The sequence below is a fragment of the Pseudorca crassidens genome, chromosome 12 (assembly GCF_039906515.1).
Source record: "Pseudorca crassidens isolate mPseCra1 chromosome 12, mPseCra1.hap1, whole genome shotgun sequence".
Classification (NCBI taxonomy): domain Eukaryota; kingdom Metazoa; phylum Chordata; class Mammalia; order Artiodactyla; family Delphinidae; genus Pseudorca; species Pseudorca crassidens.
The window spans coordinates 19,274,064-19,290,984 of record NC_090307.1 but is presented as its reverse complement, the minus strand read 5'-3'; the positions used below and the strand labels follow the sequence as shown (position 1 = coordinate 19,290,984).

Below are 16,921 nucleotides of genomic sequence, written 5' to 3'. Positions count from 1 at the left end.
AACACTCACAAAAGTTAACTTGGACTAGATTAGACTTAAATGTAAGACCTGAAACCATAAAACTCCTAGAAACACAGGAGAAAGGCTCATTGACATTGCTCTTAGTAATGATTTTTTTGGATATGACACCAAAAGCACAGGCAACAGGAGCTAAAATAAGCAAGTGGGACAACATCAAACTAAAAAAAGTCTGCACAGCAAAGGAAAACATCAACAAAATGAAAAGCCAACCTGTGAAATGGGAGAAAATATTTGCAAACCACGTATTTGATACGGATTTAGTATCCAAAATATATAAGGAACTCATACAAGTCAACAGCAAAAACCAAACAATCTGATTACAAAACGGGCAGAACACCTGAATAGCCATTTTTCCAAAGACACACAAATGGCCAACAGGTACCTGAAAAGGTGCTCAGCATCGTAATCACCAGAGAAATGCAAATCAAAATCACAATGAGATATCACCTCCCACCTGCTAGGATGGCTATTATCAAGAAGACAGGAGATAACAAATGTTGGAAAAGATATGGAGAAAAGTGAACCCTCATGCACTGTTGGTGGGAATACAAATTGGTGCAGCCACTATGGAAAGCAGTATGAAGGTTCCTCAACAAATTAAAAATAGAATTACCATATGATCCAGCAAAGCCATTTCTGGCTAGAGATTCAAAGGAAATAAAATCAGTACCTCAAAGAGATATCTGTACTTCGATGTTCATAGCAGCATTGTTTACAAAAGCCAAGACACCCTAAGCGTCCATCAACAGATGAATAAAAAATAAACAGTAAAGAAAATGTGGCACACATCTAGAATGGAATATTATTCAGCCAAAAAAAGGAGGAAATCCAGCCATTTGTGACAACATGGATGAATATGGAAGCCATTACGCTAAGTGAAATAAGCCAGACGAAGAAAGACAAACAGTGTACGGTATCAATCATATACAAAATCTTAAAAAACAGAAGCTGAATTCATAGGAACAGGAACAGAATAGTAGTTGTTGATGGGCTGAGGGCACAGGTGAAATTGGGAGGTGTTGGTCAAAGGGTACAAACTTTCAGTTATAAGATGAATAAGATCTGAGAATCTAATGTACAGAATGGTGACTACAGTAAATAGTACTGTATTGTATACGTGAAATTCGTTATAACTTATATGGGAAAAGAATCTAAAAAGAATAGATATACGTATATGTATAAGTGAATCACTCAGCTGTACACCTGAAACTAACACAACATTGTAAATCAACTATACTCCAATTAAAAATTTTAAAAAATGAAGTTTGCTAAGAATAGATCTTAAGCACTCTCACCACAAAAAGGTAACTCTGTGAGATGAGGGCTGGTTAAACAACTTGGTTGCGATAAATATTTCACAATGTATATGTTTATCAAATCATCACACTGTGCACTTTAAATATATACAATTTGTCAATTATACATCAATAAAGCTGGAAAAACTAAAATTAAAAATGTGAAAGAATTTTTAAAATTAAAAATGTTAGCATTGGGCTTCCCTGGTGGCGCAGTAGTTGAGAGTCCGCCTGCCGATGCAGGGGACGCAGGTTCGTGCCCTGGTCTGGGAAGATCCCACATGCCACGGAGCGGCTGGGCCCGTGAGCCATGGCCGCTGAGCCTGCGCGAACAGAGCGTGTGCTCCGCAACGGGAGAGGCCACAACAGTGAGAGGGGCCCGCGTACCACAAAAAAAAAAAAAAAAATGTTAGCATTATATTACTTTAGACATCTCTTTCAATGAGGGATTTGAAACAAAATATATCTATTTTTTTAAATCGTCCATTAATTGACTAAAAATAAATCATTAAGATTTAACTCTCTTCTCATCACATCAGTTTCAAAGCAAATAGGGTGAAGTGTCTTGGGAAATCATTATTAAATTTAAAAATGTCATTTACATCAATATTTAATACATGAATATGTATGACATTCACATGAAATGTATTCCAATTGGGTTCACATTTAAAGACCTTAAAGATTTTTGTTTTTGTTTTTAAGGAAAAACTAAATCCGATTATTTCAAAGGTGAAAACAAACAGGTTGGAGAAATAACAAAACAAGGCCAAGGCCTCTGTAAGTCACTGTAACATAAGCTTGCACCGGACAATTTTTATGCTAAACTTGCAGCCCCGGAGCCTACTGCTTTGGCTTTCTCAACCATCACAGGGTTCACTAAGAAATGATCGACTGATGTTACTATAACATAAAGGGTGGTATATATTCAGTCGTATATTACAAGTGTGGCTTCTGTCCCTTGTGAAATGACCTATGAATTTAAATGTGCAGCAGGCAGAAAAACAAGTTCCGAGACACAAACCAAAGGAACCCAAGTATATTCACCCAGATAAATACAAGTGTAACACTCAAAAACACAAACAAAAGATGTACATAAAAAAAAAAAAAAAAGATGTACATAATATGTTTTGTAGCCAATCCCATTTTCCTTACACTGTAGGGATCTTAGCGGCAAGAATGCCACAAATGAGCATCAGGCTAGCCAGGTTCTATTTGCCGAAAGCTTGGACAAAGTGATTTACCTTCATTTACTCATTAGTGAAATGAGGAGTTGGATTAGATGATCTCTGAAGTAACAACAAACTCTAAAAGCAAGTGAATAAAAAAATAAAGTCTAAGTGATTTACTGACAACTTTGACTCACAGTTTCAGCTTGGAAATTGACAAAGACACTTTACCTTCCTTTGAACAAGGTATCTGGCATCTCTGACTCAATATAACTAGAATGATTCCAGAAAGAAAGAACATTCTAGAAATTTCTGGGGAAAAAATGTGATAACAGCCAAGGAGTGGAAGTTGCTAACTTAGTTTCAGAATATTCCTTCTACACAAGGACTATTAGAATGCATTTCCTCCTTCCTCAAATGTGCATTAAGTGCGGAGTTCTAGGAGGGTAAACTTTGTCCATGAATTGCCTTCCTAAGGCAATCTGGATTCTTCAAAGTGATTAAAAAGGACATTCACAGCATTAGGCAGCAATGAAGTAAAGAAGTCACGTAGTCTTTTTTAGTTTTAAAAAAATGTTTGTTTCTCTTAGAATTGTATTTCATCAAACATGCCATTGAATGTAAGATACATCATTATCCATTAACCACTAAGAAAGAAAAAAAAAGTCGCCAATTAAATTGGCATGCCATAAGTTTCTGAGATGTTAACATGTGAAAAAGGTGTCTTAGAATCAATTCACTGTTGCACCGTAAGGCTTTGGCCCAGCACACCCAACACCTTGGACCATCCTCCAGGAGGAATCCTAACGACGCAGGTAGGTTGTGAGTCCCACTGGACTCAACCCTCTCTCTGCACCCGCGTCATACTCATTAAACTTTTTTTTAAGGCAACTTATTTATCATTTATACTAAACAGAAATTAGGAAGAAAACACTTAATGCAGACGAAATATGTGGCTCTTGAATACTTTCTGTATTTCTTATTCTTTTCAAGGGCAAAGAGCTGCTGCCTTATCCATGCAGTTTGGGGAACGTGTCAAACGTTTCTGAAATGTCTGAAGGCTACCAGCACATACTCTCCCGCCTCATTCCTTATTCTGACAGTCACAGACACGGGGAGCTAGAAGGTGTCTCATCAACTATCTGGGCCAAGGCTTCATTTGCAAGAGGTAGAAACTGAGCCTTAAAAAATGCTGAAGGCAGGATAAGAACTCAGTTCCCTGACCTCCAGTCTATACGCTGCTAGATTCGAAACATTCTGCTCAATTATTCCTACCTTAGTTTACAAAGGACAACTTAGAAGAGGAGTCTTTTGTCTACTTGTCTGAATTTCCTCCAACTAACTTAATAAGAGTACCTTTCTCTAACAGTGTCCTTCAAATGGGACAGAGAGAGTCTGTAACAAATTACTCAAGGTTTCTTAGATATTCCTTCTCACCCAGGTTCAGTGACAAAGGTTCGTTAAGTTGTAAATAATGAATGAGAAGAACTCTGTAAATCAAAGAAAGAGTAAAAGCAATGTATTCAATATTCCCTCACACTGTCCCTTTCTCAATAATTTTTTTATAATGAATGCAATGAAATATTTTCCTCTTGTTAAACTTAAGACACCACTAAATCATTCCCAAATGTAGGAAGCATTCTCGGTGTGACTCAGTCCAAACCAAGCCCTGCATGTAGTACCAACCCTAATAGATGCTCCAATAAATACAGCTTCATGGGAAGACACTATGACCAAGCAAAGAATTAAACAGTGTAACTCCTGTGCTGAAATGTGTATAATAACTTAAACTCTTTCCGCATCCCGAAAGTCCAGCTCAGTATCTCTAAGTTTTATAGGAAATGCCCTAGCCAGGCAGTCCGTATGTCTGTAAAGTTAGCTACATTCCATGAAATAGCGTGGTTATGATCTCAGGGAGATTCTGCAATCTGCCCCAGACAGGGCAGTGTCAGGTTTGGCAGGAAAAGAACAAGAGTTCCACCTCATCCCAAACCACTTATGTCCCAAGCATTACTGTTGCTACCCAAGCCAAATGTCCCATTATGACCTTCAAAGAAGACGCTATTGCTGTGAACCTAGGATTAGGATATGCTTCTGCCTAACCCCACCATGAAACACTGGGTGTACCCTGAAAACGAGTTTTTCATCCTATCACATAAACCCAGATCAACTGAAACGCCATGGGCCAAAAACTACCAAGACATTTTACACTATACCAGCTCAGTTCATCAAGACATCGGATCTCATGTTTTTCTCAACCTTAGATGGCCAGGTAGTATCCTCAAAAAGAGACTTCTTTTTGGCCAAAATATCCCAAACCGAGATGGCCAATGGGTTAATGTTCTTTTCTGAGCTCCTCAGTTATGCTGCTTCCTGTGTCTGAGGGCTGGCAGGCAGGGCACCCCTGTCAGAGCTGCAGAGAACTCTGCACATATCTCTGCTGTGTTCAGTCAAAATGAAAAGAACACAAGATGGCCCTCTGACACAGACAGCTGTCGATTAGAAGGCACACTCACACCTGGCCGGACAATGAGCGGCAGCGGAGGTGACAAGCGCTTAGCTAATCAGCTTGCCTATAAAACCACAGCCCTTCCCAGCACTACTCACATCAGCCCATGAGGCGACAGCACGTACAGTCTGCAGCTACCCTGTTCTCAGTCTCTACGTGTATGTGCCTCTCTCACTCGCCCACCCCTGTGTGATGAGGTCTGTGAGAAAGTCTCAATACAATATGCGTAAAAACAAAAATCAGGGCTTCCCTGGTGGCGCAGTGGTTGAGAGTCCGCCTGCCGATGCAGGGAACACGGGCTCGTGCCCCGGTCCGGGAGGATCCCACGTGCCGCGGAGCGGCTGGGCCCGTGAGCCATGGCCGCTGAGCCTGCACGTCCGGAGCCTGTGCTCCGCAACGGGAGAGGCCACAGCAGTGAGAGGCCCACGTACCGCAAAAAAAAAAAAAAAAAAGTCAGACCAAAGGAAACTGATAAACAAGAATAGGAAAAGAAATCCCTGCAGCGAAATGAACCAAAAGAAAACAAAGTGATAGACTAACCTATTCAGAGCTGCTTCACACTGATACTGACAAAGCGACACGCATTATAGGTAACCAGACATATGTATTAGACAAGAGGCAAAATGATCCGCCCCACCTCTTCCCCATTCTCCATCTTGTCTTTTGTCCCTCTAGCCACCAGAGAGAGCAATTTGGGGCTAGATCCTGGTAGAGGAGGCTGAAATTCTGAGCTTTACCAAATATTTAAATATTAGGGGACTTCCCTGGTGGCGCAGTGGTTAAGAATCTGCCTGCCAATGCAGGGAACACGGGTTCGAGCCCTGGTCCAGGAAGATCCCACATGCTGCGGAGCAACTAAGCCCGTGCACCACAACTACTGAAGCCCGTGTGCCACAACTACTGAAACCCCACGCACCTAGAGCCCGTGCTCCGCAACAAGAGAAGCCACCACAATGAGAAGCCCGTGCACTGCAACAAAGACCCAACGCAGCCAAAGATAAATACATTTATTTTTTAAAAAAATTTTTTAATAAATTAATAAATATTAGGAGTGGGGGTAGGGTGGAATGAATTGGGAAGTAGAGCTGAAGGGAGAAACTCAGGGGATCTGGAGACAGGAAATGTTGAGTTCCTCAAATCTTCCACTGATTTTCTTAATTAGCTAACTCTTTAGCTCAAAGATATTCCCTCTAAACTAATAAACAAATGCTAAATTCACTAAGGAGCTACCTTATGAGCCTGACAGATATTTTTACCCATTGATAGTCAAAATACCAATCTCTCTCTCTCTCCTCCCTGCTCTTTTACTTCTCTTTGGTTTCTAGAAGAACAGCTGGTTGGAAGCAGCGAATCAGGAAGCGAAACAAGGGGAGACAGGCAAAGTGGATACAGAGTCGAATCTGTGGCTGCCCACCTGCAGTCTGGAAGCTGAAACGGCAGAAGTCTACTTTAAATAAAGACGAGTTAACAAATTACTACCTCACTGAAGGGGACCTTCAGGTAGCAGAGACCTTCCACAGCCACCCTGTGTTCTGACCACTTTCATTCGACTCTTCTTCCTTAGATCCCCCAACCAAGAGTCCAATCCGCCTGCCGCGCCGAGAATAAAACCCCTCAAGGTTTTTATAAAATCATTTTTAAAAGATCATGAAAGAGTGAAGAGAAGTGGGAAGAGGAGATACTGGGGATGAGTGTCCTTCGTCTTTTGAGAGTCCAAGAAAGAGTCCAAATTCAAGGCTTTTCCAGCTCTGCTCCAGCTCCAAGAACCTTGGAGGTACCTACAGTTGTCAAAGCCCGGACAAAAAAGGCAGTAAGACCATCAGCACAGGGCGACCCTGTGGCAGAACGTCCGCAGGGCCACTGTCTTCTTGCTCATCCCGGGAAGACAAAGCTGTCTTTCTTTGAGAGGAAGTGTGAGAAGCTACTCAACCTGCACCTGCAATCGTAACCAACAAGCAGGAACAGTTCTAGGACAGAGCCTGAGACTGGCCACCGTCTCTCCAACACCAACACCTACAGCTTATCAGTCAAACCAGAACAGCAGGCCCTGCCTCCTGCCAGCTGCCAGGTAGCTCAAGAAGCAAACTGGGTCCCCACCCAGGGAATCCCTATGGCAGGGTGAACGGCCATGTCACCAGGATGCTCGTCAGTCGGTGAGTTTCTAAGGGCTTGGGACACTTCTGCTCCCTCCTCTGCCCATGCTGTTTAAAGGCTGTATTAGCATCCACATAGACCCCACCCATGGACACCAAAATGCACCAACATCACACGGCCTTGGACTCTCAGATCACTTCAAACTCTTCACCACTGTTCCAGCTAATACCAAAATGGGCACCTTCCGATAGAAAGCTTTTTCCCCCTTACGAAATCTTTGCTAAGCATAAAATTCAAGAAGCAGAACCGCTATAATTTCTGGGTCAAATGTCAGTTTGTGATATATAATATTGTAGTTTTCCCCAAATTTCATCAGCACTGAGTATTTCTAATATCGAATTAGGTCTTTTATTTTTAGTTAAGAAAGCGATGCTTACCACGAAAAAAGAATCAAACAATACCGCAGTACGTCAAGGAAAAAGAAAAAGTATTTTGCATACATATGAAAACCAAGGAGGTCATTCAGGGCAAACCCAGTTCTTCCCTGTACACAGCTCAGAGCAGTGATGGGAGCAGCCCCTGGGCCACGTCACTCCCCTATCTCTTTCACCAGCTGGAGCTCTCTTTTACCAGTTGAAATACTGCGAGGGTCCAGCCCACCGTCATGCAGTCTCCACTGTCCCCTGGGGAGATGGGGACCAAAGGGGTGCTTGGAACAGCAAGAGTAGCCACATCACAGAGGCTAAGGGAACACTGGCTTGCCACCTCAGGCATCTCTTCTTGGAGCCTTGGACATCCAGGCACCATTTTAACATCAGAACAGAAGAGGGAAGAAAGCAATCATTTCCCCAAAGGAGGAAGTTATTATTAAAAAAAAAGCCCGGAGGACTTCCCTAGTGGTCCAGTGGCTAAGACTCCACACTCCCAATGCAGGGGGCCCGGACTCAATCCCTGGTCAGGGAACTAGATCCCACATACCGCAACTAAAGATCCTGCACGTGGCAACGAAGATCCCGCGTGTCACAACGACCCAGCGCAAACAAATGAATGAATGAATGAATGAATATTAAAAAAAAGAACAAGAAGAAAAAGAAAAAGCCCAGGCTCTAGAGAAATCAGGACTGGAGGGAGTTAGACCACCTAACTGTCCTGCTCAAGTGCAAGCCTAGTTCAGACTTTCATGGAATCCTGCCTTTGTTGCTCTGAGGCTTTTCATCTGTAAGTTCATTCCACATCTCCTTTCTCTCAAGAACACGGCACGTGCGTAAGCTCTTGTTTGTGGCAAATGGACCTTCTAGGAATCACATGTATTGAAAATAAGAGTATTGACCTTCCCGCTCGGCCAGGCTCACAGTTTGGTTCTGACCAGAACAAGGGCCATCTCATCAGTCCTCTCTCTCCAGTTCCATTAGGGCTGCCTGACACCCTATCTTGCACACTTGCTTCTTAGTTATTGCAAAGCTTTTACATATTTAGGGATCTTTTCCATCAGAATATTCTGGAATGGCTAGAGGCTCAGACACATGAATGATATCTGCTCATATGTGCTTTTTATCCAAGTTCACAGCTCCTGGTCACTGAGGGTAAACAGTGTTATCAGTGATTATTATGGATTTAGTCAAGTATGTTTCATTCCTGTCATTTATGAGTACTTGTGTTGGCTCGTATTTACAACGTCGGGATTCCGTCACTTTGGTAACCTTCTGAGACGACGTTTTTCCAGTGTTACAGTGACATTTCAAAAACTCAGTATTTACAAGCAAACAACATCCTCTGGCTCCACGACAGCGCGATTCATGGTAGCGGAACAAAAGGACACTGGTCTAGAAATTTCTTCAGGATGTATTTCCAACTACTTCTGGCTATCACTTCATAGTCTAGGGTGGCCCCGTGGCCTTTGGAAGAAAGAGGCTACAAAGACATCAAGTAAAATTTCAGTGTTACCTGAGACTGGAATTCTAACTTTTGTGTGGGTCCACGTGAATGAAGTCTGCTGTGTGATGCTGAGAAGTCTCTTAACATCTCTGAGCCTTAGTTTCCCATTTGCTACTAAGCAGCATTGGGCACCAGGTGACATTTAGGTCCTTTCTTACTGTAACAATCCATCCTGAAGATTTCAAAATTATACACAGACATAAAACTCATTATCATCATTTTTTTTCCATGTCCTACCTCAAGGTTATGAGGAAAAGAATCCTGTGCAGGAAACAGGGAGAAGCAAACTATTATCTACTCAACTCATCGACTTCTTCCCTTTTCCTACCCACCCTCTGCCAAGCAAGATGGACCAGGGACAGTGAAGGAGGATGAAACCTGAGTGACAGAAACACAGTTGGTATTACATTCACCCCTGAGCTTCAAAGCCTTTCCATTATCAGGTGGACCACGGTCCTTTCAGCAGTGGAGTAGAGAGGTACTACCACCGACAGGTAACAGACAACGCAGGAAATACGCACCACACTGTATGCGATTTGTAGTTCCTTATGGGAGACATTCAAAATATTCTTTCTTGGCCCTCGAAGGACAATGCTCTTGATATATAGAGTGTGGAGGTCATCATATCCTCTTTAGAAACGCAGTCTTTCCTACTGACAGAAAGAGGTCTCAGTGCAGGAAGCCGGATGATACCTAAGTTAACAGTGAGAAGAGAGCTAGAACCATCTATGAGAAGACCCTGTGGGCTACTGGCGATCACAAAAAGCTTCACCAACTTTATCCAGGGATAAAGAAGCAATAGAGAAAATGACAAATCTGGAGCCAAAGGACTTTGTCCCCTAGTCCCACCTCTGCCACCTACTATTAATAGCGACAAAATCGCTCTGAGTCTCTGTTTCATTATCAATAAAATGGGGATTAAAAAGAGTTCCTACCCCACTGGGGTCACAAGTTATATAACTTGTTATTGTTGTTGGTTCATTTATTCGCTTACTCATCCATCCACTGACTCTCAAGCAAACAGAGTGTCCCCTACGAGGCATTCGGGAGAGAGTACAGGCCTAGTCCTGGGCCCTCTCTGCCCGTAGACAGCGTGACAACGCTTGGGAGAGCACAGTGCATCAGAGGCTACCCGAGCACGGAGGAGGGCCCCCTCCTTCTGGCCTGGATAGAACAATGCGTGAGCTGGATCCTGGACACAGAGTGTGAGTTATCTGGTAAAGGAATATAAGGAGAGGAGAATGAGAGGCAGGATGAAGATATCCCAGGCCAATGGAAGGGCCCTTGTAAAGACAGACAGGACCGTGCAAGAGCCCTCAAGGGCAGCGCGGGCAGCTCAGTACGGCTGGAACACGAGATGTGAGTGGTGAGTGTGAAGGCCAAGGCTGAAGGCCGAGGCAGGGGCCAGGCTCTCTAAATCCCGTTCAAGATGCTAAGGCTGGGTCCCCAAAGCCATGGAGGGATGCTAAGCAAGGGCATAACAGCACTGGGGATTTTTGGAGACAATCACTCCAGCAGCCTTGTGAGAGTGGGAAGGTGGAGGTGGAGGGAAGTGGAGGGGTGGGGACAGCAACAGTGGTGACGGGGATGCGGGGGACGGAGTGGGTCTATTGCTATAGGAAGCAGAATGGACCAAATCTGAAAACTGCGGGCTTATGGGGTGGGGGAGACAGGATAATCTAGGACGGTGGCTGGGGGACAGTCACCAAGCCAACAGACACAGATGGAAAGACTAATCCTGAGAGGAAGTTCAATCAATAAAATTCAAGGTCAAAAGCACAATACCTGAGGTGAATTATCTCATCGGTAACTGCCAGATTCTACTCTAGCCCCTTGAAAAATATACCCGAATAGATGTGAGAACGTCAATGTGAAAAGTTATGTGTTAGCGCCTCAGGTTAGGTGACTACGCTATTATTAGCTCAAGCCCTCTCCCAAGACAGTGATATCATGACCTTGGGGGTGGGGGTGGGGTGCTATTTCATGATAAATATTTATTAAACACCCAGCTGAAGGTGTGGTGGAATGCAGTATTGTTGAATGTTCTGATATGTTCCACTTGCTCACTAAGGTTCTACAGAGCTGACCTAGGATGTCTGCATTCTATTTCTAGAACAATACGTGTAAGTATCTAGAGCCTGATCAAATGATCTGCGCCAGGTAACTAAGGGGACATAGCAGACGGACTCCACAGGAGCCTCCAATCTTGGTTCTGTGAGTAGTTCTGCAGGCACACTATGAAATTTGAGGGGGTAGTAGAGTTAGCTAGGGTATGGTGAAATGAAAATCTGCTTTGTAATGAAGTGGGAAACGGAGACAGTCTGGAGTCCACGAATGATAGGGTGGATGTGTTTTCTGCCATAGGGAATAGAGCAGAAGTTCTCCTAGAAATAAAGCAAAGGATAATCCCTTTCCCGACACACGAAACACCAAACTTAAATATTCTTTCCATTGAGAAAATGGCACCCACAATTTGCACTCTGAAAACATATCTTACTTGGTAGCTAAGTGGGAGTAGGAATGAGAGAAAGTGGTCCATATTAGTGACTCCCTGGCTGAGACAGTTAAATGGCAGAGATGCAGGAAGACTCCTTGAGGGACAACGTCAGTAGTAGCAGCTGTTGACATTCTTCTTTGTCACATGTCACTGTCCATAGCAAATCTTTTACCACCTCTGATGTTATGTCGTACCAGTCACTCTACACATGACAGTTCCGAACTGCAGAGCTCAGAGTGACAAACAGACTTCACAGTTCAAAAGTACTGGTAATAGATCTTTCCACAGGAGTGAATCACATCCAAGGAAGAAAAAGTTGAGGTGATGGGGACTTCAAAGGAGTGGTATAGCCTGAGTCAAGTTGTATTCTCCAACTTGTGCATGAGTTGTGTGTGAAAAGTTTGTTTAGAATTTATAATGCATTTTTCTACTAAAAAAACTTATAAAGTTGAAATACTTCTAAGATCTTGAATTCTGATTCTCTTGGGGTTTTAGAACTTAATTGTAAGCAATGACCCTAAGACTCTAGGATTCAGGCTTGTGCCCACACTAGGCTTTGAATCCTGTGAAACATAAGAGGTGCAGAAAATATCCTAGTTGATCACAGACTGAACAAAATCTCGTAGGTCCAGGCAGCCCTCAATGGAACCAAATAACCATTGGTTTTAAGCAATATTCTTATCAAAAAAAGAAAATTCATCATTGAAACATGCAACTATTTTTAATCTGGACTGGTGATCAATAACACTACCTGATTTTCTCTCTTCTCTGCGGTAACTATCACCAACATTTTTCTCTCACTTCATCCTGTGAAACCATCTACCTTTCAACTGTCATGAGAGGATATTTTCTGAGTCTAAACTCGCTTTGGGTCAGGGACCCAGCTCTCATTCCCTTTCACATACAGTCCTTTTGAAGAGCACAAAACATGCTTTCTATGATACCATGTAATGAGTAACCTTCATATTCTCCCAAAAGGGTACACAGTTTTCTTCCTATCATAGAGTCGGCATGTTGTCTTTAGATTTTTCCATGACTATATGAAGCAAATTTATAAACGTTTCTTCTTAGATATTCACTGTAAGAGTAGCATGATTAACTCATGATGAATAATTATTCATACTCACTACTATATAACCATGTAATATATATTGACACCCTACATACCTTAAGTGGGAATAAGGTTGTGCTTAGTTTATTTCAGTGAATATTTTACTATTATTTCTGTTTGGATAAAAATTATTTTATAGGCATCATTACTGACCCAATCTTCAACAAAATATACATGTTAAGGTAAGGGATTTAATCCAATAGGAATCTACGTATATATGACTTGTATGACCTACTAACTCATTCCCTCTTCATATTATTTCCTATTCTGCTATTAGGATGATCAAACGGATCTCACAGAGGCTTGTAAAAATCTCTATGAAAGCACAAAATGAGTTAAGGTTTTGATCGCGATTCTGTAACCTTTATTTTTATTTAATAGTCACTTCAGAATTAGAGGTACATTTTAGGATCCTTTCCCTTTGACTTTATTTATACCGTGTTGATGGTAGTCAGACTCAATGTTTCCTTCCTGTAGCTTGTGTGGTACTTTTTTTTTATATGTAAAGATGAAGGGAGAAGGAAAACAAAAGTAAGAAAAAAATGAAAGAAACTTACCATCAGAGTATGAGAAGAGCTAGCTACTTAGCTAAATAAAAATAACATATTTAGTGATTTGTAATATAAGAATAAAATGAACTCGCTGGGTCTCAGGAGGTCTGCAATATGCAAAAGGTATCTTGCCAATTTAATTGAGGTAGGAGTTATTTAATTTTTTACAGGTATAGTTTTCAATAAAACTACATATGCCTATAATACTGCAATGGCAGATGTGTCTCGATTATTAGAGGTGGGCTCAAGGGAATATATACAATGGATCTTGAAATCTGTAAGCAGCTGTTTGGGGGGGGGCGGTGAAATGATGGGGGAGGGCACTGTACCACACACATGTTCCTTAAGTGCAGCGATGTTTTGTTATTTTACTGCAGGTGTATTACAGAGATGAAATTTAATAACTTACTGTATACAATACCAATAAAACTGAAAAGATTCAGTGCCCTGCTGTTCATTACTGTGGTACAAATGAGCCCGGATTATTCTGTGTGCATGCACGGGCAAACCCCGACACAGAGACCCCTACGTCTAGAGCTCTGGAGGATGGCCACTGCTTGAAAAACCTCAGGGATGTTCTTCCTTAATTGCTTTCTTATCACTGAACTCTCATCCCAAATTCACGTAAACGTGACTTTGAGGTGGGTTAAAAATAAGATATATTTGGTATTTTTTAAAAATGTCATAGAAAGCCTTCTTCACCAGAAGAGATCTTTCGAAGGGACGGGTTAATGGAATGGAGGGATATATAGATTTCCTTAAGTACCATAAGAATGTTAATATATTGTGATAATATTTTCTATTCAACAGAATCTAGGGAAGGGCTAGTCTAAAGATGCTATCCCATCAAAATCTGACCTCTCCCTTTATTAAGTACAAGAAATGTCTGATAAAGACAAGCGCCATACTGTGAAAAAACGTGTGTGCATCAGAAATGCTAAAGCAAATGCAACTACGTGTTAGTGCCGGTTTTCTTCTCCCAAGAACTTACTGCTGTCAGATAATAAATAACACAATGAACATAAAAGGTACTTGCTTTAGGAAGCTCGGTTTAGTTTATCTGTGAGTGAAAGCATCTGTAAAGAAATCCACATAAACACTGAGAACACACACGCACAATTTTTCAAAGGATGGGGTTCTTCAATTCTAAGCAGGTTACCACTATCAGGCACAGCAGCAGACTCAATAGCCGTCCCTTTCTTAAATATTTACTTCTAAAAAGATTATGGGGTTTTGTCGGTAACTTGCAGTGTTCCCACTATTTTAACTTGGGGTTTCAGTTTTAAGAGTTTCAGGAGACATTTCCTAATGATGGAACCATTTCAAGTATGATCACACACAGAGGAATAAATGTTTCTGCCATTTCATATTGAAAAGTGAAATTCAGCATGCTTCTGATGCTGAATGGTGAGTCTACTGTCTTTTGTATGGAAAGAAGCTATAGGGCTACAGTGACTTCTACAGGATGGGTAGATATAGTTCAGCGTTAAACTTTACCAAGTACACCTCAATTGCTCAAAAACAATTAAGCCAATTGTTTGTTTAGTCATTAACTGATTTTCCCTTTTCTCTTTACATGTCAAAAGTATAAAGATGAACTGTAGTCCTAATTGCTAGTGGTTATTAAAAACCCCTCAATACTTTTCATAAGAAAAGAGAAGTTAATCCAAATATTCTGGTGAAATTTCATTTAGGATATGAGGACACCATGTTTTTGGTGTCTCATGAATCATCTCAAAGCAATGTCAAAGGTTTTTTATGTGTTACCTGTCCTGAACTGTTTAGAAAACTTGCCTATACTCCTAACACATATTTGTCATTTTATATATGACAAAGTGAGTTAAATGTCATAAACAAAAAAATTATTGGGTCACATTTAAAAGCCTGCTAAAAGTATTGATTTAGAACTTTCTATGTAGTTCTTGTATTTGGGGAACAATAATTTGATCTACGAGGAATCCAAATTTGTGTAATTGCAAACCATATTCTGCCTGCACTGCACAGAAAGGAAGGCCCAAATATAATCCATACATTTTTAAGAAAGTGCTCGTGCTGTTGCTAAAATGTGAATTGGCATATTCTACCCCAGCCTTGTCACAGGAAATCTTCATTGGTTTTAATGAAATTGCACATGCTAATTCTGAAGATGTTACAGAATAGATTATTCATACAGGCACATGTGGTGTATTTAAAAAAAAAAAAAAAAACAGAAAAAACAGGCTGGGCTGTAAGGAACCGTGTGGCCTGCCCTCTTCTCTGCCTTTCCAACCGTGTTCAGGGTTCCAGTTGACCCTGAGAAGCTACTCCATTCTAAGCAATGTGTTAGACCCAGATTCTCCAGTGGGCCTGGAATCTACCAAAAGTGGTTTTCCAGATGGGCTCTCATACAGACCTACCTCTGAGTTTAGAAACCTCACCATGAGCTCGGGCTCAGGGAACCCAAGTTGGAAAAGCACTGGCTTTAAAACCAGGCATTTTAAAGTCCAAAGCCTGGCTCTGAAACTTAGCTAGGGTGAGATCTTGGGTCTGCTTAATTCTTTTTTTTTTTTTGCGGTACGCGGGCCTCTCACTGTTGTGGCCTCTTCCGTTGCGGAGCACAGGCTCCGGACGCGCAGGCTCAGCGGCCATGGCTCACGGGCCCAGCCGCTCCGCGGCATGTGGGATCTTCCCGGACCGGGGCACGAACCCGTGTCCCCTGCATCGGCAGGCGGACTCTCAACCACTGCGCCACCAGGGAAGCCCCCATTTTCTTAATTCTTAAATGAAGATAATAATAATAACCCCAGGGGTTTTTACTGGCACCTAGTATTAGTCCCCCCAGCTTCCTCTACATTGAGCCCAGAATAAGGTTTAGAAATTCACTCATCAGCCATGTCTGGGTTGTGAGTGGACGTATGGCTCCACTATCTCAGTGATCCTTGATAGAGCTCCTTCATCGGGCATCACAGCAACCCACCTGACTCAGTCGGTCAGCCACCGATGGTCAACCTTGCGAGATCTTTAAGAACAATTACTAAAATATAGAGGAGCAATCTGAGAATTTGAGAAAAACCTTGGTGCTTATAAAAAGATTAATCTAATAGGTGGGGGTACAGAGATTGTCACAAGGTTCCAAATTTCAGCAAAAGAATACTAGAGTTTGTGTACAAGGAAACATAGCCTATAATCACATCTTTCCTCCTGCAATTAAAGCATTTCTGACCATTAGCCTGAGCCATAAGCTATACCTTAAGAAATCTGAAGGATGCTTTAATACTTCCAGTCTCCTCCAGGTAAGGAACCATATTTAATACAAGGATTATTAACATTTTACTTGTATATGTATGAACACTGAAATTGACAGCACTGAAATGAACAATGAAATAAAGCTCCTTAAAGAAGAATGTCAGCTATAAACGTAGAAGGAATGATGGAGTTTTAAAAAAATCACTAGTTCAAAACCCTCTGGGTTCAGGCAAGTGTCATCAATGCATGCTAAAACCATCAGGTCAAAAATGGTTGGGGAACAGGGATCTATGCCCAGTGCTAAAGTAATAAACACAAAGATTGTTTGCTCACTTCGTCCCAGCTTCCCTTATAAATACTACCAAATGTAAAATAGATAGCTAGTGGGAAGCAGCCGCATAGCACAGGGAGATCAGCTCGGTGCTTTGTGACCACCTAGAGGGGTGGGATAGGGAAGGTGGGAGGGAGGGAGATGCAAGAGGGAAGAGATATGGGGATATATGTATATGTATAACTG

At 41.8% G+C, this 16,921-nt stretch overlaps 1 protein-coding gene across 30 annotated transcripts in view; it reads right to left on the bottom strand.

Moving 5' to 3' along the window:
- Positions 1-16,921, bottom strand: part of TCF4 (transcription factor 4) — a 360,829-nt gene that overhangs the window by 155,847 nt on the left and 188,061 nt on the right. For 2 of the 30 annotated variants that reach the window (XM_067699015.1, XM_067699014.1), the window contains exon 2: positions 9,542-9,670. The exons of the other annotated variants lie outside the window; for them this stretch is intronic. The gene's annotated coding sequence lies outside the window, so the exon portion shown is untranslated. The remainder of the gene's footprint in view (positions 1-9,541; positions 9,671-16,921) is intronic. 30 annotated transcript variants of the gene reach the window in all.